The sequence below is a fragment of the Dromiciops gliroides genome, chromosome 4 (genome assembly GCF_019393635.1).
Source record: "Dromiciops gliroides isolate mDroGli1 chromosome 4, mDroGli1.pri, whole genome shotgun sequence".
Lineage (NCBI taxonomy): Eukaryota > Metazoa > Chordata > Mammalia > Microbiotheria > Microbiotheriidae > Dromiciops > Dromiciops gliroides.
This window is the reverse complement of record NC_057864.1, coordinates 3,753,386-3,779,074: the sequence shown is the minus strand read 5'-3', so window position 1 is coordinate 3,779,074 and position 25,689 is coordinate 3,753,386. Positions and strand designations below refer to the sequence as shown.

General features: G+C 44.5%; 1 protein-coding gene across 1 annotated transcript in view; it reads left to right on the top strand.

The window, feature by feature from the left end:
* The window catches only part of LOC122726597 (serine/threonine-protein kinase TNNI3K-like), a 329,911-nt gene that overhangs the window by 296,415 nt on the left and 7,807 nt on the right, over positions 1-25,689 (top strand).

Below are 25,689 nucleotides of genomic sequence, written 5' to 3'. Positions count from 1 at the left end.
CCGGTCCCTTCATAGGTCATATCCCGGAGCCTCAGGCTCTTCAGGTGTAAAATGAGGGGCGTGGGCCTCAGTGGCCCCAGAGTTCTCTACCAGAGTCAGTCTCTTGACCCACCAGGGCCTCAGTATCCTCATCCGCAAAGCGCGGAGGTCGGAGTCCCGAGCCTGGGAGGTCCTCCCCACCTCTGGGCTGTCGGCCCCGGTTCTGGCCCCGTGGTCCCCCGAGTTAAACAGCAGCAGGCAGGGCGTTTACTCCCTTCCCCCTACAGCTGCGTGTTTGGGTTGCCAGGGCCTCCGGCTTGCCTGGCAACGGTTGCCAGGTTTTTAGTGAGTGGAAGGGGAGGGGGAAGCATCTCTGTAATGATTCAGATGCAGCAGGGATGAGATTGGATTTGTGAAGCCTCTGACCCAGAGGCGCAGCCCAGGTTAGCAGCCTGAATCCCTGATGATTCCTCCCTCCCTCCTGGGCCCTCGGTGCCTCTCTTGGAGTCTAGCTGTCATCTCTCCATCCTCATGCGCGGCAGTGTCTCTTCCTCCTCCGCCCCCAGGTGCAGACAGAAGCCTTGGCTTGGGAAAGGTGCCTGGCATCACCCTGCTTTTGTCACCAACTCCTAGAGGAGCAGAAATGGAGGCTTCCTCGGCCCTCAGAGACACGGTAGCCAGTCTGGGCTGAGTCAGAGATGCGGGCCAGGATGCACAAACAGGTGGCATTAATCAGAGCAGAAGCCCTCGCTCTCCGGGCTTTCTCTACTACTGTATAGCTCCCGGGGGCTTTGCCCCATCCCCGGGGCTCTCTAGAACAGTATCAGAAGTTCTGTGCGATCAGCCTCTCTTCTCCCCAGAGGAGAGTAGGCCAGAAAATATAGTCAGTTTTCATTCAAGTTCTAATTGCCTGGCCGACAGTCGACTTGCCTTTGGTAGGTGGCCATTTGAAGCTACTAGGGAGCCAGACCAGGAACTTCAGAGGTCCAGAGGCAATGACTATGCTATTAATGACCATCTGATGTGTGACACTTGTCAACGATATCACAGGCCTGTGGGGAGATGAGGCAGCCAGTGACAGAATCACGGCCCCTGAATCAGGAAAATCATAGACTTGTACCTCCTACAATTACTAGCTAGGCGACCTCTCTGTAAGGGGGAAGTATCTGACAGGAAAAGCGATCCCAAATTGGCTGCCTTAGGAGGTAATGAGTCACTGTCCCTGGATGGATGGCCAGTCGTGGGATGTGTTGGGGGAAGGTTCTTGTCCGAGTGTAGGTCATACTAGGAAGCTTCTGAGGTCACTTCTTACCCTGAAATACTGTAATTGCATGAGGTCACTTCCCCTGGAGCCTCATTTGTTAAAAGAATGAATAGAACTAGGTGAGGTCCCTTTCAACTAGCACTAAGATATTAATGATGACAATGAGACAAAGGCTGGATCTGTGGTCTCACAGTGGAATGCCACTGAGCCTGAGGTCTAAGGGGGCAGAACTTCCTTTACCGATGCAGATAGTCTTCGAAGGTCACCTGGGCTACTGGGAGATGAAGTTCTGTGTGTAGGGTCCGCATCACAGGCAGAGCTTGAAGATGTCTCTGTGGCCAACTCCAACCCCACAAGGCCATGGTGCCTCTCAGACACATATATAAGTGGCTCCAAGGTCAGCTCTCCATCCACTAGGCCTTCCTGCTTCTCTGGCAGCGGTGATGATAATGCTAATGATGGTGATTGATGATGAGCAAACTGAGGCCCAAGAAGGTTGTGACCCCAAGAAATGATAGTGTTTTCTCAGAGTCCTTATTCCAACTCTTGTCTGAATAAGAATCCCTTCCACACCATGCCCACCTTTAATATTGACAGTGTTTGGTCACTCTCCTTTGGGACTGAGAGCCGGGTGTTGGGCTGGTGGCAGCAGGAAGAGGAATGACCGTTTGTGCTTCCCCTTTTGGCTCTGACTCTGTGCTGGGGAATGTTACACAATTATTTTAAACCCTTCAAAATACTCATTTCTTGTGCTGGTCATGATTGCACATCTGGTGCAGCAGGGAGTGGAATGCCACCGAGCCTGAGGTCTAAGACGTGCAATTTCATTAATAAAAATAGAGTCGGCAGCTCCCATTTTAAAGCAGCTCATAAGGCGATAAAAGCAAATAGAGGCAGCCCTCCAAGAGATACATGACGTCGGCAAGGATGTGATGTTAACAATAATCGATAACAACGCAGAGGAAAGGAACAACAGCAGCAGTTGTGGAGCTCCACCACTGAGGGATGTGATTTTGGTCTGATCCACGGGTTCCTGGACATTTAAAGGGTGAGGCCCTCTTTTCAAAGTCCAGTCATTTCGTGGATCCCCACATTGTAGTAGTTGTACAATGATTGTACGTTGATCAAGGAAATCAAACAACTACAAAATGCTGCTATGAATTCAGTCACATTTTAAAAAGAATTTTGAATTTATTCATCCCAACTGTACTTGTAAAAAAAATGGCACCCATGTATGAGATGTCTTATTTACTCAGATCAGAGAAAATGTTTGCTAAATAAGGAGAAAAATGGTCATGCTTGGTATACCTACATACTCTAGGAAACCTTTCCCATAACTCAACACACCCCTCTAGTGACTCAGCCCACAAATTGGGAGCTACGAGGTTAGTCACATCAACTCTGACAAATGGAAGGGTTGGGCTGAATAATTTCTGATGTCCCTTTCAGCTTCCACACCTTCCCCTCACCTTGTGGTCCTCCATCTGTACCTGCCCCCAACAGTATAATGGGACTGTCCCTGGGTTGTCCCTTCCAGGGCCTCAATGCTACGGTGTCCCACTTTCCTGGCCCCAGATTCTAACATTCAAATCAGTTCTTCTCTTCACTCCTTCCTTTCACTTCCTTCCTTTTTTTCTGTAATGATTGGAATGACGCCACCTGTGGAGACTTACTGTAGCAAAGCTCCGCCATGAGAAGAAGGCATCTAAAGCGCAAGATATGCGGCTCTTTGGTGTCAGGATGTGATGTTTGCTTGTGGGAGGAAGAGGGGGTGAGGCTGGCTCTCTCTTGCTCTTTCCTCAGGACTCCGGTGGAGAAGGGAGCTAGAAATGCACTCCCCCTTTGATAGATAGATGAATCTAGGCCTTTCTCTCTCTCTTTACCAAATTCTTATTCTCCTTAATAAATGCTTAAAAGTCTAACTCTTGGGGCAGCTAGGTGGCACAGTGGATAGAACACCAGCCCTGGATTCAGGAGTACCTGAGTTCAAATCCAGCCTCAGACACTTAACACTTACTAGCTGTGTGACCCTAGGCAAGTCTCTTAACCCCAATTGCCTCACTAAAAAAAAAAAGTCTAACTCTTGCTAAAGCTTATAATTTATTGGTGACTATTCATTAGATATTTTAGACAGACGAGCTAGACTTTTAGCCCCTTACATTTCCTTTTTTCCTTTCTTTATTCCCCTTCCTTCTTTGCTTCTTTGGTTCTTTCCTTCCTTCCTTCCTTCCTTCCTTCCTTCCTTCCTTCCTTCCTTCCTTCCTTCCTTCCTTCCTTCCTTCCTTCCTTCCTTCCTTCCTTCCTTCCTTCCTTCCTTCCACAAGCATTGATTAATTACCTACTATATGCCATGCCCAGTGCTGGGCATGGGGATATAGGGGCAAAAGCAAGTAGCCCTGTCCACTAAATCCTACCTTTATATTTCATTATAGCCTGAAGTGACTTTGGTTCTTGAAGGCTCAGACAGCAGAGGGTCATCTCTTTCTGTCCTTGCCAGGCTGAAAAGAGCTTTGGTGCAAGGCCAGAGACATATCAGCCCCAACTCATTGCCCTGGTTGGCCGGGGTGATGAACATTTTGACCACAACATTTCTTAAAGACCTTCTCAGGAGGTCACAGGAGTTGAGCTATGAGGAAGCACTCACATTCATGAAATTTCAGACCCCTAGAGTACTGGGATATAAATCTCCTTTCAGCCACCATTTGGCCACAGGTTCCTTGGTATCCATACTGCTCACTAGAGAACTGGAGGTCAGCATCTGAAACAGTGTTTGTATCAGAAGCACCAGGAAAACCTGAAAAGGGGAGGTGGGGGAAAGGGGGGATGTGTATGGTTTGAATTTGTCCAATTTTTTAAAAGCAGTATGCAAAGCTGTAACTAACTAGGGCCAACCAAGCCTTTGGCCCAGGTGCTAACAATGGTGAGGGATAAAGTTCTTGATTGGGAATGAGGTCAGCAAGGCAGATTCTGATACTTCCTAGCTCTACAGCAATTTCTGTCTGCAGCTGAGGCACAGTACAGGCAGTTGTGGGAAATGAGTATATTGAGTAACTGGGAAGTCAGAGTACTTGAGGGAAAATTCCTGTGTATATTGAAGTCTCCTCATATGAGAGTAGGAGTTAAGGTGGAGAGAAAGGCTGTGAGCCCGGCACTGACCCTATTAAGAAAGAAAGGAGCATGTTCTCGAGGCTGAAAGGTACCAGCCACAGGGTGGAGATTGGGTGATAAATCTGGATGGTCTGAACCCCAGAAGACTGTATTGTTGACCAAAGGTAGCAGCAGGGACGTCTGGAAGTGTCAGTGGGGAGCAAGTATTCCTCCTCCCATACCTCAGCCAGGGATGCCAGGGGCATGAGAGAACATATTGCCAGGAATGGAGTGACAAGGGATGGGGTGAAGTTGAGAGGGAGCCATGTTTCAATGAGAGCCAGAAAATGAAAGGGGTGAGAAAGAGACTGAAGTTGAAATGAAGATTGTTAACTATGCAAGAAACATTGCAGAAAATGTGAATGATAAGGTTATTTTTCTACTGTGATATTAAATATCTATTATGTGCCAGGCACTGGGCCAAGCACTGGGGATACCAAGAAAAGCCTCCCTGCCCTCAAGGAGGCCACAATCTAATATGGGAGCCCATGTGCAAACAAGGCATGTGTAGGGTCAGTCAGAAGCATGAAATAATGAATGTGGAATCACACATGTCCCAGGGAGCTCCACTTCTCAAAGGGCCCACGCACATTCGGGAACATTTCCTCACACCCACAGCTCAGAGCTCTCCCATTCCCATAGTACCTTCTGGTATGTAGAGGCCAATTCTCAACATGATTATGAATGGAAATTACATTTATAAACAAGGAAAAAAAATAGAACTACAACAACAAACAACGATTGGCCCCAAAGACATAGTTAAGTCACTCGCTGTCCTCAGCTGCAGGGCATATTGATCCTGATGAACTCAGATATACTTGGGTAAGTGTTGCTCTATCTCCAGTGAAAATATATAGCTATGTCCCACACAGCCATCAGTTTTAGAAATTCTTCTCCTCCTTACAGCAGACAGCACAGAGTCCAAGGATGGAGGCAAAATGCCTTCACCTGCTCCTGGAAGGTGGTTCTTCCTACCTCTGGCATGCTACTTTCCTTCTCTGCAGGTCAGTTTCCTCATCTGCAAAGTGAGGGCCACAGGTGAGATGAAATCAAATATTTCATCCACTTTTAAATTTTTTGAGCATTTGGTTCTGGTTCCTGGCTCTAACATTTTCCAGCTACATAGCCTTTGGTGCGTTGCTTAACGTACTAAGCCTCAATGCCTTCACCTGACAAATAGGAACAATACCTCTCCAAGATGTCCTTGTCGACTTGAAAAGCAAATGAATAGCCATTAGGCTGAATGAGGAATGTGAAAACTTTGGGGCAGAACATGTATAAAGAGTTGTTTTGGTAAATGAGAATTTCTCATCTAAGGAAGGTTTGTGTTTGTTTGTTTGGTTGGTTGTGTGTGTATGTGAAATGGTCAGACCAACACACCTAATTGGAAGCTTGGATGCCTCAGATAGTTGGGCAAATATAGCAGAGATATAGGAAAGACAAAAGCATTCAGAGTTCTGTTATTTGGAAATTACTTAGTGCTGCTCATAAAAAGCAGCAGTCAGATCGAAGCAGTATTGCTGCCTTGGTGTGATGATAAACTTTTATTTCCTGAGTTTGCCTTAATTGGCCCAATTCCATTTGGAAAGGCTCCTCACCAGCCTCTGCTGTTTGCAGAGGGCATTGACTGGGGCCTAGAATGGCACTCTCTTCAGTAGAAGCAGCACACACCAAGGAGCTGAATTCATATTATATAGCAGCAGGTGGACCCCGAAGGGATCTTACTGGAAGAAAATGGACAAGAGCAACGAAGGTGAAGCAATGTGGATGGGGTGAAGCCTGTACCATGAGAAGGAGTGCCCATATTGAGGTGGTCAGAGATCCCTTCCAATATCCATGTTTAAGGGTTACAACACACTTTCCTCATAACTCTTCTGTGAAGCAGATAGAGAGTAGGAACCTATGTGACTGTGTACACAGATAGGACAAGCAAGAGCCAGACCCAGTATTTATTAATCACTTACTAAGTGTCAGGCATCATGCCAAGTGCCAGGGATACAGATACAAGCAAAAAAAAAAAGACAGTCCCTATCCCCAGGGCACTTGTATTCTAATGGGAGAAGACAAGATCCATTGGGGAGCTTGGAAACAGCAGGTGCCCAAATGGAAATAAGGCTGCTGGTAAGGAGACAGAGAAGCCGAGAGAATGGGGAGAGGAGCTGGGATACACATCAATTAGCCTGGAGGTCCTTCCCCAGGTACCAGTCTTCCTTCCATCCTCATTGGTCTTAGCGCTCCCCAGGCACCCTGGTACCAATCTACTTGTCATTTGGGTCTGGTTTGCTCTCCTGAAAACCTGGACCCAGCCTCCTCAGCCCCAGGTTGGGAATCCCCCTTTTCCATCTTTTGGGGTTTTCCTAATCACTCCATATACCAGCACAGTGTCAGATAGGATAGCACCAAGGGTGTGCTAGTAAGTATTTAACGACTGGATCTCTGAAAAAAGTATTCAAGACACATTTTTACATTTACATGTACCTGCACAACAGTTGACTGACAGATGAATGGCTAGACATTTAAAAATAAGCATTTTATAATTATGGGGGCATTGGGCTATTCACAGGTATCTTGGGGGTAACTGGCAGCCAAAGAGAGACCACTCTTTCTTTGTCACCTCACTGATTTCTCTGAATGCTCTTCAAAGGTTCCACCATGTTGTGAGAGAGGATCACAAGAAATAACATGACCTCCAGTCTATCCCTCCAATTCTGAAGTAGAAGAAGCTGAGGTTAGAAGTTAATCAGCTTTCCAAGGGCTATACAGTTAATGGGATTTGATCCCTGCCTGCCCAGTACTCCATTCATTTCACCATCCCAGCCCCAACAGAGTACTAACAATGTTTATGATCGAGGACAGGTTTCATTTGTTCTGAACTTTGCTTTCAGCTGCTGTCATCCTGTTAATTTGTTGAGCACTGAAATTTTAGCATCCTTTCTACAACCTTGGTTGTAGTTTCTCTCCCAATGCTCCAGTCTGTGAGAAAGAAAAAAATGTCTCCCTAATCGAACTTGGTGAGGCTTTGGAACAACTGATAAAGACTTTGAGGAAGATCAAGAATCAGTTGAGCATCCTGAGTGCTTAAGAGATGTGCTCTCTGGCTAACTGCAGATGAACAGAGCATTGATCAGGGGACAGAGATGTATGAGGACGATACAAATGAGTTTAACTGGATGGATGTGCCTGTCACCTCTCAAGTTTGGTGACCAGGAAATTGAGGCCATAATCTTGGCAATTTCTTCCCAGAACCAATAGCTGTTAAGTAGTCCTAGTTGCCTTCCCCAAATTACCCACATCTGCAATAGATTAATATTTTTCCTTCCCCCTGGAAGTAGGACTTTTATTTTTTCACCAAACCTTAGAAAGTCCCCATTTTCTCAAAGGCAGCTGGCTGTACAATGCAAGAGTGCTAAGTGTTTAACATCCTGTCACTTATATAACTGATTAAGTCATCCCTTTTGGTTCCAGAGCTTCATGTTTAGGGGTTGAAAAGCTAGATTGATGAGTGTTCTCAGAAAGAAATATTTTTTGAGGAGTAAGTGAATCTGATGGCACATTACTTCACAGTTTAGTGAAATTCAGCAAATCTAATTCTATTATCCTGTCAAAGTTTCACAAAAAGAGACCTGAAAGCATATTTTAAGCAAACCTTTAAAGATTCCAGCAGCCGCACATGCATCTGCAAAATTCAGAAACATCTGGTGCCGACAGACCTTTGTTTTTCCATAGATGAGGAAAGTAAATCATATTGCCAATGATTAATTAAGTTTAAGTAAAGTAGTAATGTAGTGCCTCTTTTTCCTTTTAAAGGAGTGCCAGGGCAGTGGAACTCTAGCAACTGATGTTTCCATTTCAAAAGCTTTTTCAAAATGTGGGCGGGCTCCCTCAATGAAGCTACTTCCTTTCTGAAGCCAGGACCTGAATGCAGATGACATAAAGCATTTAAACCCTAAATATCCTCATTTTATGTTACAATCAAGTGCCAGATATGATCTGATAGATACGCTTTTCCCTGAAACAGCCAGAATAGTTTTAAAGTATGCTGGGCAGCTCATTTCAGTGTACAGAATTTAAACAAGCTGTCAAAAGTTAAGAAAAAGGGCTGCTAATTCTTTGGACTTTGGGAATGGTTTCCAAATGCACATAGCAAAGACGTCTTCCTTGGTCTGGATTAGGAAACTACTGGTATAGAAACTCCTTCGAGGATACAGACGGTCAGGTGTGCATTAGTGGTGTGAGAGTTGCTTAGGAACATGAATAGTTAAGTAACTTGTCCAAGGTCACATGAACAGTACACTTGTCCCAAGCAGGACTTGAGCCTGCATCTGTTTCTGAGGATAGCTCTCTATTCATATGCCACACGTGCCCATAGCTATTCCAGAAGTGTTTGCCCAGTTTAGTTAAGGTTTTGGAACAAGGAGCCTTGGGGAGGAGCTCCACTGGATTGGCAGGCATAGATGGGCCCTCTATCCATGATGTCTCATTGTGTGTGTGTGTGTGTGTGTGTGTGTGTGTGTGTATTCCCAACAGAAAACTTCACTTGCTTTGTTTGAATAGAAGTTACAACTTCCACCTCTCCAGGTGTCAAATCATTAATTATTTCCTGAAACAGGAATTTTGCTTGAGATTCACCAAGTTAAGAGACAAGGTTGCCATCCATGAGTTTAAGCATGGACTATCTAGATTGAAGTTTCTGTGCCTTAAGAGGGAATGTGGCATGGTGATGGATTAATCAACAAGCCTTCATTAACACCTCACTATGTGCCAAGTGGGATGATAGGGTCTGGAATGCAAAGATGGATATGCCTTCAAGACTAGGAGCTCTGAGGAGGGTGGATGCTTTGTGCTGGATCCAACTAGCTTGGCTAGTGAAGTTCTCCATCTAGACTCCACAGCCGAGGGGTGATGATGGGGATCATCCCATGTGGCTAGTGGCATTATGGGCTGCCAAAAGGCTCGTGTATTCTAGTGTACTAGAGAGAAGATTGCTAAAATCCCTGACTGGAACCCAAGAAAAATAGATCAGCACATGAAACCAGAAAGGAAATCCCTCATTAGGACAGGTCCAGACACTGCTGGACATAAGGAGCTAAAGGGTAAATTCAGTAAGAATGGGGAAATAGAGGCAGATAGTGGCAAAACAAGAGTCTACTGGAACTTGTGGGATGGAGAAGTTATTAAATCATTTGCTACCAAAATCCAGACACTGAAGATGAGGGAAAGGAAATTCATCAAAGTCCTATGAGACATTCATTGAGTACTCAACTTAATTTGACAAACACTTGTTAAGTGTTTGCTACAAATAATTTATTGCATTGGAAACAAGAAATAAAAAAAATGAAAAACAATATAGTCTCTCCCTGAAAACTCTTATGATCCAATAATAACTATACTAATAATGCCAATAATGACTGATATTTATGTAGCATTTTAAGGTTTATGAAGCTCTTTCTATACCTTATCTCATCCACACCTTACAACAAGTGTGAGAGGTAGGTTCTGTGGATCTTGCTTATGAGTTAATAAAGATTTATTAAGTACTTTCTAAGTGCTGGGCACTGTGTTAAGCACTGGAGATACAAAAAGGAGCAAGAAATAGTACCTGTCTTCAAGGAACTCAGAATTGAACGATCTTTTACAAATGTGGAAACTGAGGCACAGAGTGATTAAGTGACTACTCCACAGGCACACTAGTAAGGAAGAGGAGAGGTTGTAGTGTGAAAGAAATGAGTTCTGTCTGTCACATGTTGAGTTTGAGATATCTGTAAGCCATCTAATTTGAGATATCCAAAAGGCAGTTAGTAAGCTCAGGAGAATGACTAGAGCAGGATCTATAAATGGGGAAATCACCCACGTAGAAATTATTGTTGAATCCATGGCAACTGATGAGATGACCAAGTAAGGTTGCCCAGAGGAAAATAGATAAGGGCCCAGGACAGATTCCTGAGAGACGCCCCCAGTTAAGAAGCATGACCTGGCTGAAAATCCAGCCAAGGAGACTGGGAAGGAGTGGATGGATCTAAAGCCCACCCCTTTTTATCTGCGTGATCTTAGTCAAGACTCTTCCCCTCTGTCTTTACCTTATCTATAAAATGGGAGGGTTGGAAGGGCTGATCACCAAGGTCTCCTTCAGCTGTAACTTTATTAGCTTCATCTTAGCCTTCCAGTGATTCAGCTTCTCAGCCCAGTTGCTCTGGCCCATCTTTATTGGCTAATTATCCATTCATACTTTCAGTCACAATCAGCCCAGGGCCTAAAATGTTTGTTGACTTGAGTGACTTGACTTGGCACACTCTGCCCGCCCACTTGCAGTTCCCCATACACACCATGCCATCTCCCACCTCTGCTGTACCTTTGGCCAGGCTGGATGCTCGGAATGCTCTTCTCCCTGCCATCCGCCTTTTGCGGCCCCTCTGTCTCTTCACGGCCCATCTCAGGGGCAATTTCCTAGGAAGCCTTTCCCATTTCCCTCTAACTATCCCCAGTTTATTTCACATCTATTTCACATTTATCTATCTCTATACACAGTCTCCATTCTGGGACATGGGCTTCTTGAGGTGTGAGGACTGTTTGCTTTTGTCTTTGTATCTACAGCAGCTAACACATAGTAGGCACTGACATCATTGTTCAGGAAGGGGATCTTAGAGGTCGCAGTAAGGCAGCCTGGCACTAAGAAGTCCTAGATTTCCATCCTGCCTTAGATACTAGCTGGTCACTTAGCAAGAAAGAGAAGTCAGCCTCTTAATGCCTCAGTTTCCTCATCTGTAATACAAGAGGGGTTGGCTTGTTGGCTGCTGAGGTCTCTTCCAATTCTAGGTCTGTGATATGACCTCTTCATTTTGCACATAAGGAAACTAAAACAGAGGGAAGGCAAATGACTTCCCTGAGGTCACACACACAAAGAGCAAGGCCAGGATTTTCACCATCTTCCTCTGACTCCCCATTGTTACAAGGTTTAATTGTTGCTTCTCCTATTACAGTTCTAAGACAAGAGCCTCAATTCAAGATGGGGAAAATCCAGGCTCTGCAGAGGTAAACGATGGGAAGGAGCTTCGGAGCCTCCGACCCTCTAGCTTTTCCATGGGGCCTCCCAGTCTCAGCCTTGGGGGTTAGTGTGCCCTTTAGACGCCCAAGGCTTCATCGCAGACAGAACACATCAGGCAAAGGGCACAGGACCATGATGGACAGAGGCCAGGTCCAGACAGCAGGCAGCCAGCCTGGGGCTTGAAGACCTTCTTTGCTGGAAGGGAGAGGAATTGACCATAGCCAGCATTTTCTAAGAACTGAATCGGGCAGAAGCAACTGTGCTGAGTGCATATAAATAAAAGAAGTGTGTTCCTATGGGAACCTTTGGTGGCTCAGATTACCCAGGCCCCTGGGACTCTTCTCTTTCATCGTGCTAGCTCAAGCTGAATGCTAGACCAAGGGCGGCACTGACAGAGTGGGGCTGGGGAAGCGGTTCATGAGTAATTCTGCAGACACTTCACCGATGATCTGCCTCTGGAGAGTGGTATCCATTGTTAAAACAGCAGAAGGAAGAAAGCTTCTGCCTATTTTTAAAAAACCAGGAGCACTCGTGGTTATTTGAGTAGACCCTGAAATGTTTTTTTATAAGTTGCTTTCATTTAAAAGGAAAGCCCTGGGGTGGCTAGATGGCGCAGTGGATAAAGCAACGGCCTTGGATTCAGGAGTACCTGAGTTCAAATCCGTTCTCAGACACTTACTAGCTGTGTGACCCTGGGCAAGTCACTTAACCCCCATTGCCCCACAAAAAAAAAAAAGGAAAGCCCTAAAATAGTAATAGAGAAACACTAGTCATCTTATTAGAAAATTCTGTATTATTTTGTTTCCAAGAGTATAGACAATTCCCAAGATGGAAGCTTCTCTTATCCTTGCAGATATGCAACTAATCTGTACCTTAGAGTGTTCCAGAGGTGCCTAGACCACAGTTTGGTTATATGACATGCCCAAGATCACACAGCTAGCACTTGTAAGATGAAACACTGGAACCCAGGTCTTACTGACTCAATGATCTCTCATTAGAAGAGAATGATCATCAAATTGAGATTCCACTTGACATTTTGCTGAGTCTCCTAATCTACTGTCTATCTTCACAGAAGGATTGTCTCAAACTGGCAATTCAGAATGGAATGAGATGAGATAGTGATGATCATGATGATAGCTAACATTTGAATAGCACTTTGAGATCTGTGTATGTGTGTGTGTGTGTGGGGAGGGTGTGTACTGTAGCACTTAAAGAGGACCAAGATGACATCACTATGTTAAGGTCAAGGTAGAGTGTGTCCTACAGTGGCTGATCAGATCACTGACTTCTTTGACTGGTCATGCCACTGTGGGCAGTCCTGTGCCAGCATTTCCCGTGTCACACAACAGATGTGTGACAAAGCTCTCCAGAGAGACCTTGAGAGTGTTCTTGTACCACTTCTTCAGCTTCTGGGTGAGGACTTGTCTTACGTGAGTTCTCTGTAAAAGTCTTTTAGGAAAACGTGTGTTTGGCATTCCAACAATGTGGCCTAACAGTTAACACCAAGAAAATTCAGGTTCTCCACCAGCCAGCCCCGCCCCATCTGGTTACAACAAATGGAGAGATACCGAGGATAAGTTCAGTTACCTGGGCAATATACTTTCCAGGGAATACAAATTGATAAAAAGGTTGGCACACGTGGTGCCAGAGGAAGCTCACTGTTTGGGACGCTCTGAAGGAAAGTGTGGGAGAGAAGATATATCAGACTGCCTCCCAAACTGAACGTCTACAGAGCTGTTGTGCTGACCTCGTTGTTGTATGCCTGTGAAACCCGGACAGTTGGCCAGCACCAGGGCAAGAAATGGAATCATTTCCATTTGAATGTCTTAGGAAGATTCTGAAGAACACCTGGCAAGATAAGTTACTGGACTTTCTCCAGCTGCACTGCCAAGCATTCAACCTCTACTGTACAGAGTGCAATTCTGATGGGCCGGCAGGAACATATGCACATTCTCAAATCGATCTGTGATTTCATCAACATGGCTGTGCCCTCCAACGATGCCCTTCAGAAGCCATTCATACCTGTCCATCCTGTGCCACTCCTGTCTGTGGTCTTCCATAATTTAGGTTCAACATTAAGCCTCACTTGTCTTGTCCACAACTTCTACCCATCACTTCTAATTCAGTCCTCTGGGGATTGTTTTGGTCCATTTTCTTTGCATTAGTCTTTAAAATAAAGACAATGTACCTCTTAGGACTTGGATGGGAGAACCCATCTTAAGTGATTAGTTCTCTAATCTTTTTTTTTTTTTTGAGCTATGATTTCATTAGAAGGATGCTACAGTGAGGAAACTGAAATATTAGTGGGGGGGGGGGAAGAGTATTCTGTAATGGTTAAGTGACTCACTGGAGATCACATAGCCAGTATGTGTTAGAGGTGGGACCTGAATCTCTGTATGCCTGACTTCCAGACCACACCCTCTAGTCACTGGAGCACTGCCTTACAATAGTATCTTCAAATGCTAAAACCTGAGAAGGTCCCTAGTGATCTATTCTATAGCCTTTCCCTCCACCTCTGTTTACATATGGGAAATGGAGACTCAGAAATTGTACCTGTGCTTTATTTATACCACATGCAGATTGGATTGCTCAATAAGTGCTTCTGATCCTAGTCATTTCCTTCCAACCTCTGAAATTTGCAAAATACTTTGGTCACAACAATAATGTGGGACAGGTGTTATTATTACCCCCATACACACACATTTTACAGATGAAGAAATTGAGGCTCAAAAGAAGTCCAGTAACTTGCCCAGGTTCATTCAACTGCTAAAGATCTAAAGGGAGAGTGAGACCTTGGTTTTTCCTGACTCCGAGTAGAATATGAATTTCATCATGGCCTACGGTAATAATGATGGCTTGTCTATGTTTAGAAAGAAGGCATGATAATTCTGCTACTAATTTGAAGCATTCTATTGATCCAAAATGCAAATAAATTCCTTAAATCTCTTAAGCTGGGTCAAGCAGGAGCAGGGTGGGATCCATATTTTAGGCAACAGAGGTGGTGGTGAATGGAAAGGCAGCATCTTAGCATCATGGCACCATCTCGGTATTCAGAGTCCAAGCACAGAACAAAAAAGGCTGTTTTGGAGAGTGCACACAGAAGTGGGGGTCCCAAAGGTTCAGTGCTCTCTTATTTAAAAGAAAAAAGTTTCTGTACTGTTGTAACCTCCAAGGAATGATTCAAATGGTTCACAAAGATCAATGCGTTCCGTGTTCAAAGACTTTGGGTGTTTTAAAATCTTCCCATTTGGACCAGCTTGTCGTAAGAACAAAAACCCATACTGTTTCCTGGCGGTCTATGAGCTCATGTACATGAGCAGAGAGAATTCGTCAACATGGATTAGGGCGTGAAACAGTGCTTTGGAGAACAACTGGGGCAACGGCTCTTTTACTTATGAGAAAATGAAGGCTAGAGTCTTTAAGTGACTTGCTCACAGTTATTCAGGGAGTGAATGGCAGAGTGAAAAGTAGAAACCAGGGGGGCAGCTAGGGGGCGCAGTGGATAGAGCACTGGCCTCAGGAGGACCTGAGTTCAAATCCGGCCTCAGACACTTGACACTTCCTAGCTGTGTGACCCTGGGCAAGTCACTTAACACTCATTGCCCTGCCCCACCCCCCCAAAAAACGTAGAAACCAGCCTTCTCTTTAGTCCTGGGTTCTTCTATTGACCCCATTCTGTGGCATTCCCCAGCTATTAGGTATTAGTTCTCTCTTCCCTTTGAAATGCCTTTATATTATTTTGTGTATGTGTCTGTGTGTATGTATGTCTGTATGTATACATGTACACATGTATTTTGTGTTTACACTATACACATTTATGTAATATACATAGATCATATATTTTATGTCTATGAATATAATATTTGATATTTTACTCATATAAATCAAAACAAACCTTTCCTACCCATGAATATATGAATCATTATGCGAGGTTCTGCAGATCCAAATTGGATGTGTACACACAGAGAATGTCTCCAATTACCCCGTCTATATCGTGTTTGTACATCGTTCTTTGACTTTCTTTGTGTTCAAGCCAAGTCAAAAAGCATTTCTTACAGTCCCACTATGTGCCAGGCACTAGGCTTGGTTTTGGAAACGAAGAAAAAGGCAAAAACATCAGTCCTTGGGCTCAGAAGAACGCACATCCTATTGGGAGGTGAAATATGTAAACAGACAGTCCCAGTGTCTAGCACCTAAGGATTCCTGATCAAATGTTTGTTCAGTTGCATCAGCCTCTGAATGCTCTACACTCCCATGGAAAAAGAGAAAGATGCTGTCCTAGAAGCTCCAGTCTGCAGCAGCTCTTGTTGCCCATCAATAAAAGCGGCACAGTGATTCATACTTGTACCTCCAACCCTTACACCACCATTCTCAATCAAAGTGAGGGCTCCTTCTCTCCTTCTCTAACCATTATCTCAGACTACTTAGCTCATGCGTGCATTTCTTTTCATCAACCTCTTAAAAATTGAATCTAATAAAAACACTACACTAAAGACACGTTTCTCCAAATCAAATAACCCCAGAGGTTGCACACACCATGGATTTACTGACACAGGAAAGAAAGCAATTATTCCATTCCATTTTCATGCTCATTAGAATATCTTGTTTGTCCAAATGAGGAAAACAACATGAGATTATCCCCAGACTGTTCAGGAAGCTGTGTGGAGGAGAGACTGTGGTACAGTCCCCAGTACTCTCCATCATGTAGTCCCCCCATAGATTTCCCTCGCCCATCTCCATGCTTCTTTATGGGTCCCTTGATTCTCATGCCCACCCCTTTTCAGCTCCCTTTTTATTGCCTTTCCCCACTAGAATGTCAGCTTCTTGGTCTGGTTTGGTAGTCATATCCCCAGGACCTGTCATAATTCTTGTCACATAATAAGCACTTAATCAATGGGTGTGTCCCGCCTTGTTGACCTATTGGTCAATGATATATGTGCGTATTGTTACTTCCAAGGCAGCACCTGCTGTCTCTCATTCCTGAAATTCTAGTTCTGGACTCTTGGAATTTGGGGATTCCTGTAAAACTCCACTCGATTTCCACTTCCTATGTTAAGCCTTTCTTGATCCCCTCAGTTGCTAGGGCCCCCTCCTAAGAAATTAACTTAAAATCACATTTTTATTTTTGGTGAGGCAATTGGGGTTAAGTGACTTGCCCAGGGTCACAGACCTAGTAAGTGTCAAGTATCTGAGGCTGGATTTGAATTCAGGTCCTCCTGAATCCAGGGCCAGTGCTCTATCTACTGTGCCACCTAGCTGTCCCTAAAATCACATTTTAAGTTAATTTTTGCGTGACATATTTATTTTTACCTCCCATGATCCCTTCCTGAAAAAAAGAAAAACAAAATCTTGGTCCAAAATAGACATACTCAAACTATATTTACTTTTTCTATAATTTTATCTCTTTATTAATATTGATTTTTCCACTGCCTAAGCTGAATTCTAAGCTTTTGCGGGACCAGAGCATTTGTCGTTTTCAACTTTAGGTACCCAGAACCTAGCACAATACCCAGCCCCTAGTTGGCACTTTAAAAAATTCTTAAACGCTAATTTTCATTCCTTTCCTGGCTCTGCTTCTGACATTTCTGGATTTTTCTACTATGTCCCTCATTCTGTATCATCCTGGAACTTTTCTCAATGCCTTGGTTCTTCTCAGCCTGGAATATGCATCTTCTCCACCAGCCTCCTCACACTGGAACATCCTTCTGCCATAATAGCTCCTTTCTCCCCTTGGTGACTTCCTATAGACTCTGCTTCCTCCTTCCTAGTCTTCACCATCATGCCCAGGTGGACACCTCTTCTTCCTTCTCCCTCTTCCCCAACTGATCAGTACCTTTTTGTGTATTATCTTCTCCCATTAAAATGTGTGATTTTTGAGGACAGGAACTGTCCTTTTTGATTTCTGGTTTTTGTTTTTTTATCTCTAGCACTTAGCATCATTCACAGATCATAATGTTTATTTAATATATATCTGGTGCCTCTTTACCTTGGTGATTAGTCAGTTAAATAAGTATGTGTGTGTGTGTGTATATATATATATATATATATATATATATATATATATATATATATATATATATATATATGTTCCTTCTTCCCAATAGATTGTAAGTTCTTTGAGGACAGGGACGGTTTTATGTATATATCTGTATCCCCAGTCCCTAGATTATAAGAAATGATTTTCAAATGATTTTATGAATGAACACATGATCCAGAGAGATTATGCTATAATTCAGAAACAAGTAGACAAGAGCCTGGAGTAGGGTGAGGTATGCAAAAAGGAAGGAAAGAGCAAAGAAAAGAGATTGTCTTGGAGCAATTATCAAGATTTCCTTGGTAACAGGCTGGATTGAGCCGTGGGTAAAGGGAGCAAACAAAACTAGTAAAAATCCATAAATGAGTGGTAAATTCAGAGTAAAGGAAATGCAAATTGAAGCTTGAAGGGTGTCCATTTAGTAAAAGGAAAGACATTTAGGATTTTATCATATTCCTCCACAAGTCCTGCTCCAATGCCTCTCCATAGGGTGGAGGTGGTCTCTGAGGGGGTCTCCAAGCTTATGCCCAGTGAACACAAGTTCTGGCAGGTTCTACCAAGTTCTCTGGGCCTCAAATCTGTAATGCACTCCCTCTTCAACATAGCCTCCTGGCTTCAACTTCCTTCAAGAGTCAGCTTGCATCAGCTTCTGGAGAGGACATTTCCCAATTGCCTTGGATGTCATGTATGTATAGATATATGTGTGTGTATGTGTGTATGTATATGTATATGTATATATGTATACACACGCACACATACATACACCCACACACACAAACACATACACACACACGCACACACATACACACACTCACGCACACACGAGCACACACACATATCGTTTTCCACACTTCGGGGCAAGGACTCTCTTATCTCTTTGTTACACAGCTTACACAGTGCTGGGCACACTAGAATTTGATAAGGCACCAAATAAGTGCGTGTTGTTTGATTAATTGGTTGGAATACAGGCCCAGCTGTGGGCTGTAGGCAGGGGTCTGAGCCCCAGCCTAGCTAAGTCATTCACCAGCTGGTTCGCTGCAGCATGCTGAGTGTTTCAGCCATAATGATTCTCCCAGACCTCTTGCTTCTCATAGGAGGATTGCAATCTGCATTGATGGAGTGGCTCCCATGCTGTCAAATCACGGGTTCTTCCAATAATTGACCCTCCTAAGTTTCAAAGGTTCATTTCTTGGAAGAGGCCTCAGAGGGTACCCGGTACAACTCCCTCCTTTTATCAATGCACAAGCGAAGCCCACAGAGAGGTGAAGCAACTTGTCCAAAGTCACATAGGAAGCGACAAGGACCATGTGGCCAGGGAAAGAATGAGAAATGGAAGCCAGAGGAGTGTGTTTGGGAGTCATCTGTGCACAAGCCATGATAACTCAGTGCCTGGGAAAGAGGGCTGGGTTTGGAGTCAGAGAACATGGGTTCAAGTCCTGGCCCCCCCACATGTGACCTGAGTGACTTGGCTGGGCGGTGGCTCCTCATCCATAAAATGAGGAAATTATATGAGACAACCACTAGTGCCCTTCCAAGGTGAAATCCTATGAAGCAGTCTAAGAAGCCATGAGGAAGAGGATGAGTACGGCCATGGAGGGATAGCAAGGACTTCGTCAATGGGAAGAGAATTCCTTCTGTCTGGGACACCTGACAAGAGGCCAGTGCAACTAACTCCAAGTGGCCTTTAAGATTTTGGGGAAGAGTTGTGCTTTTCCTTCAGAACCACGTGATGAGGTCTTCCCTAGTGAGTGTTCAAACAGAAAGGCCTTTAGCCTAGGTTGAGCCCATGAAAAGAGTGGTGGGTTGAGAATGGAAGAACTGGGTTCAAGTCTCACTTTTTCCCTTGTTCCTTGTGGGATCTTAGGTAAATCACTTGACCTCCAAGAATTCCAGTTGTCTCTTCTGTAAAATGAGGAAATTGGACTAGGTAACTCCTAAGGATGCTGTCATGTCCCAGTGGCATCCACACTTTCTCTGTTTGCCTTTGAAAGAGAACTGATGGGTTTGATTTTGCTGCAATCAACATTTGGCTGGAACCTCTGGCTCCATGATATGCTTTGACCATTGCTCTCTCACTGCAGTGAGAGCTATAAATTCATTTTCTTTTGGGGTGACAAAGACACAGTATTCTTCTGTAAGCAGCCAGAATGAAATCATGAATAAATAAACATGGTGAGCTTCCTGGGTAAATTAAGAAATGTTTATTCATAAAGGAATCCAGAGCAAAGTGTGAGCTCGTCCATTGAAAAGGTGGGGCAAACGGGTCTCCACCTCCAATTGGATGCATGATGCTCCTGTTTAGATCAGAGAAAAGAGGGGCTGCACAACAAGACCTTGGAAGGTTTAGAAATGCCTTTTGACATACAATAAGTCCATGCTTGTTTATTTCTAGCTGAATGCCAAAACATCAGACCAGATGCCTTCAGTAGCTTTTCCTAGGTTTGTCATCAATTCCCCTATCAGAACAGAATAATACAAAAACCCCTTCTTAGATATTTCATTAGGCTTCTCACTACTCTTTCTTCATCATTAATTGCTTGTTGGTGACAACAAACAGACATTTTGGGCAGCTCTTTTCCCATCTATGCTGTTTCTTTGGAGTGAAACGAATGACTCCTGACCTTGATCTCATCTTCCTGAGTCAAGCTGTAAGATCTCTTTGCCTATACAGACTCATATAAACTTTTCATTTGTTATAAAATTAAATGGAATGCTGTGTCATTTTAACGACCAATCTTTTACCTGGGGAGAAGAAATGAGAAAATACATTTTCTTCCTTTGGTTTCAATGGTGGGAGTCTCTGGGTGTGGCATGCTACATATGTTGTCTGATGAAGTTGTGAGTCGGTTTTGCCTAACTGTTTACTGAGTTCTGTCTTTTTGTGATGGTGGCAGGTTCTCTTGAGGTAAAAGATGGGGCTATGTCTGCAGAGGGTGTTGATGTCAGATACAAAGGGCATCTTCACAAGTTTTAAAAATAATACAATAGAAACAGAAACAAATAAATAAATGAATATGTATTCATGTTCCAAATACCAGCATGACTGAGTCTAAAGATCGGCTTTGCAATAAGACATCTGTGTGTGATGATGCTGGGCCTTGGTGAGGTACTACTGCCAATTAAAAAAAATAAAATACCCTAAACTGAAAACCAATGGATGAACCTTCTCCATGCCCAGATAACTTTAGGACATTTTTAGTTGCATGAAAACTAATTGGACCAATTTGCATGGATGAGAAATTTTGCTGGAAGACTTTAATCACAGAGTAACATAACGGTTTTCTGCTCCACATAGTCAGGGACAGGAAATTACCTTTAGGAAGATGCATTCACGTGGAGGATTCAGAAAGCACTTGGGCCTGAATCTAGGGAAGTTCACATCATAAAGAGGCAGCTGGAAAGTTGGGGCTGATATTGCAATACTTCAGAAAGGAACCGGAAAGGCAGGGAGTCCAAGGGCCACTCCTGGAGAAAGAAAGCTGCTCTTTTCTTGAGTAATAAAATGAAAAACAGGGCAGGGAATCCTGGAGATCCTTTTTTAAATCTAATTAAGGCAGAGATGTTGTGACAGTGGATTAAATGCTGCTGGACTTAGAACTCTGAAGACCTGTGATCAAAGGCTCCCTCCAGCATTTTGTAATGGCGTCATCTTGGGCAGATGGGGAACCTCCTGGAGCCCCACCAGTTCTCTAGGATTTGTGTCCTGAGCTCTGGAGGTGACCAGCGGTACAAGAGGGGTCCCCATCCAGAGTTCTCTGGTACCCGATGCTGCAATGTTGCAGATCATCTCTATATTCCAGGACACTTCATGTCTCCACCTTTCTTACCAGCCGTTGGGAACAAAGATGATCCCAAACCTTGGAGCACCGTGTGTGCTCCAGCCTAGACTGCTGTTGTTTGCACAGAAGCAGCAGGGCCAAGTGGGCAGAGGGCAAGCCTCCGAGTGAGGAAGACTGGCTCAATCACTGCCTCTGACAAAAGCCAGCTGGACGACCCCCAGCAAGTCAGTAACCTCCCTGTGCCCCAGAAAGCTCTAAAAGATGTTACATCACACAGGAGTGGGTATCTGCATTGGTGGAGAAGGTCTCCATGATGGGAGCTCCTCATCTTGGAGAATTCACAGGTCCTGACAGGAACAGCAGGAGTGGTAGATCAGGGGATGGGGGTAGACAGGTAGTAAGTGGTAGGGGCAGTTGTTGAAATGACTTCAGAGAACTAGCTTCCTGGGCTCTAAGGCCTGGCTGTGTCATGAGCACTTCCCAAGCACACCAAGCAGCCCGAGGGCCAGGTGCCTGACTCCGGGGACACCATCCCCAAGGCAGGGTGACCACGCCTGCCTTCAGGGACGCTTGGCACACTTCACAGGCTTGAAGAAGAATCAAGACCAGTAAGGAAGAGGCCGATTCCCCAAGTAGGTTTCTCCTGCTCCCTTGAGTGAGGCGTGGGGCTCTTCATTTGTAGCCTGACATGAAGAATCTGCTCTCTCAACTGTTGCTTAAAGGAAGATGAAAGAGGCAGCAGCTGTTTACACATCCACAAGTTATTGGCATGAGTAGCCCCGTGTAGGGATGGATGCAGAAAGAAAAACAAGAGACAGACAGACTGATTGACAAATGACATACTGAAAAGTAGACAAACTGACAGACCATTTGACTGACTGGTAATGGACAGATATACTGGCTGACAAACAGACTGATTGACTGGTGACTGACAGGGAGGGACACAAACAGAGAGCAGCAGAGATGATTTGAGCCCCGACCCCCAAGCCCAGGCAATCAGTTCTGCTTAAAAGTGTGAAAGAACCGGGAGTAGGTTATCTCCTCAAGGTGAAAGTGAAGAAAGGGGAGAAAGCTCGGTGTGCTATTAGAAAGGCTCGGGTTCAAATCCTGCCTGCCCCTGATGTTTGCTGCCTTTGCAGCCAAACAAATGACTCTCCCCATCTGACAGTTGGATGTGCAGTAAGTAGAAGCCACCTGGTCCTGAGTTAAGTACAACAGTGTGAACTGTCTCCTGCCCAAGTGACAACATCCTTGATATAGCCAAAGGAAATGAAATATTATTGAGGGTCGGATTTATCTAAGGCTCCGTGCTAGGTCCCCAGGATAGAGCACAGTCCTGGCATTCAAGTAGCTGACAAGTCTTGTACAGAGATGTGCACTCTACAGGGGAGAAATGAATAAGGACAAAGGAGAGATCCAAAGTCCTGTGGTAAACTCTTAGGAGGAAAGGATCCCCGGGAAACCAGGGAAGACTTCCTGGAGGAGGTGGCACCCGCACTGGGACTTGAAGAAGGAATAGGCTTTCAATAGGCAGAGATACAGAGGGGGATGTTCTAGGAATAGAGCAAGGAGTAGTCTATAGGGGTGCTCAGGAATTCGGGGCACAATGGGGCAACACTTGATAGCCCAGTCTGGCTGAAGGAAAGAATATGGGATCTGAGCACCAAGAAAGAATGCTCGAAAGGAAGTTTGGAGGCAGAAAGGTGAAGGTCTAGCTGTTAGGCTAGAGAGGGAGAGGGAGAGGGACGCTGGGAGAGAGAGAGAAAAGGAGGGAGGGAGGGACAGGGACAGAGAGACATGGACAGCGAGAGGGAGAATCACAGGGCTTGACAACTGGCAAAGGAGCCCTCCATCTGAAGTTGGGAGGTAGCTTCTGGACCTCAGTATCCATAGCTACAAAGGGAAGTGGTTGAATAAGTGGGTAGTAGAGCAGGTGTTGGGTTGGGAATCCGATGACTTGTGTTATAATGCTCCTCTGATGCTCCCTGAGAATGCGGAGTAGATCACTCCACCTCCCTTAGAGTGCATTTTTTCATCTACAAAGTGTGGCTATTGGATTAGATGGCCCCTCGGGTCCCTTTCAGAGATAATGCTCTTACCTTATCACATCTGTGGGTGAGAGACCTGGGAAGGAAAGCTGGCCCGGCCCTGGAGATGGAGGAGGCGTGAGCCTGGTACTTCTATGGAGTTTCATTGTTGTTGTTTTTCCGTAGTGTGGCTTACCTTTGCTATTAAACTTACACTGTGACTATGATATCTGATTTCATTTGGCCTGGGCTGGCCCATATTCTTTTCCTCCATTTGGTCAGAGCAGGCAGAGGGTTCAGTGGGGAGGGGGGTGCATTCGGAAACAGGACCTAAGTTAGAGTCCTGCTCTTCTGCTTTTTTCCCAAATAACCTTGACTCAATACACCTCACTCTCCTCATCATTCACCTCATATGAAGGTGAATGATGAACTGGCTCCTATAGTGCTTGCCAAGTTAAATCTGTGATCTGACATGTGTGGTTCTCTCGGGACCTCAGTCTCTTTATCTGTAACATAAAGAGGGAGGACTAGAAACCCAGAGATGTCCATGCAAAATCCCTAAATTGTGATAGAAAACTTCTATGTGATAAGAAATAATGAGATCAATGATTTTTGAAAAACATGGACAGGCCTGCACGAAATAATGGAGTGAAATGAGCAGAACCAAGAGGATATTGTATACAGTAACATCAATATTGTTTTAAAAATGACTCTGAATGAATAAGTTATTCTGACTACTGTAAATACACAAATTAACTATAAAGGAGATGGGAAGAAAACCCTATCTGCATCTAGAGAAAGAACTGATCAATATAAGTACGTATAGAATAATTTCTTACATATATACCTATTTGTGTCTAATGGTAGCCACCTCTAAGGTGGGAGAAGGGGAAGGAAGAGCAAAAAAGGAAATGCACATGATCATTTTGTTGTATATTTGAATAGAACAGAAAGTTCTGTGTAGTAGGTTTGCAGCTTCATGTGCAATCATCTTTTTATTGCACTGTTATAAAAATGCTTGTTTTATTCCCTAAATTAAATTTTAAAATAATGTAATTGGGAAATGTTTACCAAAATAAGTAGAAATCCACCATAGACAATGTTTATCTGTGCTGGTGCCCCAGTGATCTTTTCCTATTTGAGTTTGACACACCCTGGATTAGATCACCACTATAGACACTTCCAGCTCTGAACCTGGATCCTCCAGTGGGTAGTCACTCTTCCACTAGACAGGAAGGGGAAGGGAACAAGCATTTACTAAGTGCCCACTATGTGCCAGGCATTGCGTTAAGTGCTTTACAATTATCTCATTTGATCCTCACAACAACCTGGGAGGTAGTTGCTATTATTACCTCCGTTCTAAAGTTGAGGAAACCGAGGTAGACAGAGGTGAAGTGACTTGCCCAGGGACACAGAGCTAGTAGGAGTCTGAGACTGGATTTGAACTCAAGTCTAAACTGTTAGCTATAACTTAAGCATAGCCCCAAATGTACAGAGATATGGTTGACAACCAGTTCTGTAAATGATCCTTGGAATTGGTATAGTTTAGGAGAACAGCTCCGTGGACAGAACAAAGACATTAAGGCTGAGCATCTGGACACCTTTAATCTCATTCTACTGCTCAAAATTTCCAGTTCTACCCACTTCTCAGATTCTACCCTCTCCCACCCCTAGGGTTTTTAAGAAGCTATGGATGACAGCAAGGCCTGCCCCTTCCTGTCCTCATTGGCTATCCCACCTGAGCACTTAAGAAAGAGATTTGGCCATTTTAAACACTTTAAAAGTGAGGCCATTTTATCCTCAAAGTAACACAAAGTCTATTTCCTCCTGTGTTTTTCAAAGGAAAAAAAAATTCCACTTCCTAAAAAGAGAGAAGTGTATGTCCCTAGGCTCCTGCCCTGGGGTTACCCAGGCAGTAGAACTAATGGTAATGCTGCTGCATGAGACTTCTCCCTTCCTTCCCTGTTATACCATGAGTTGTCTCCCTCTGCCCCCAATAGAAGGAAAGCTCTCACACCTTCACTAATTTTCCTTGTGTCCCCCAGGCCTCTGACAGTGCCCATCTCATTGATAAATGCGTATTGGCTATTTTTGAAGGCTCCCTAGTTTGCCGGGAGAATCTCCTCTCTGTTCTCAGTTTCACCATCTATACAATGGAAGAGGTTTGACGAGATGACCCCCAAGGTTCGGACCACTCGGACTTTCCCCAGTCCCCACCCCTTGAAAACAAATACAGCCACACTGGAGAACCTTCCTTACCTGCCATTAGCTTCCAGTGGCCTTCCATGGAATCCAGGCCACAGCTGCATTTTAGGATGTCCCTGTTGTCATCTGGCCATGGCTTCAGTGAGCTTGGGGGTCCTGGAGGGTCTCTGGATACTTGGCCAACTGCTGTCCACCACTGGGGAGCCTAAAAA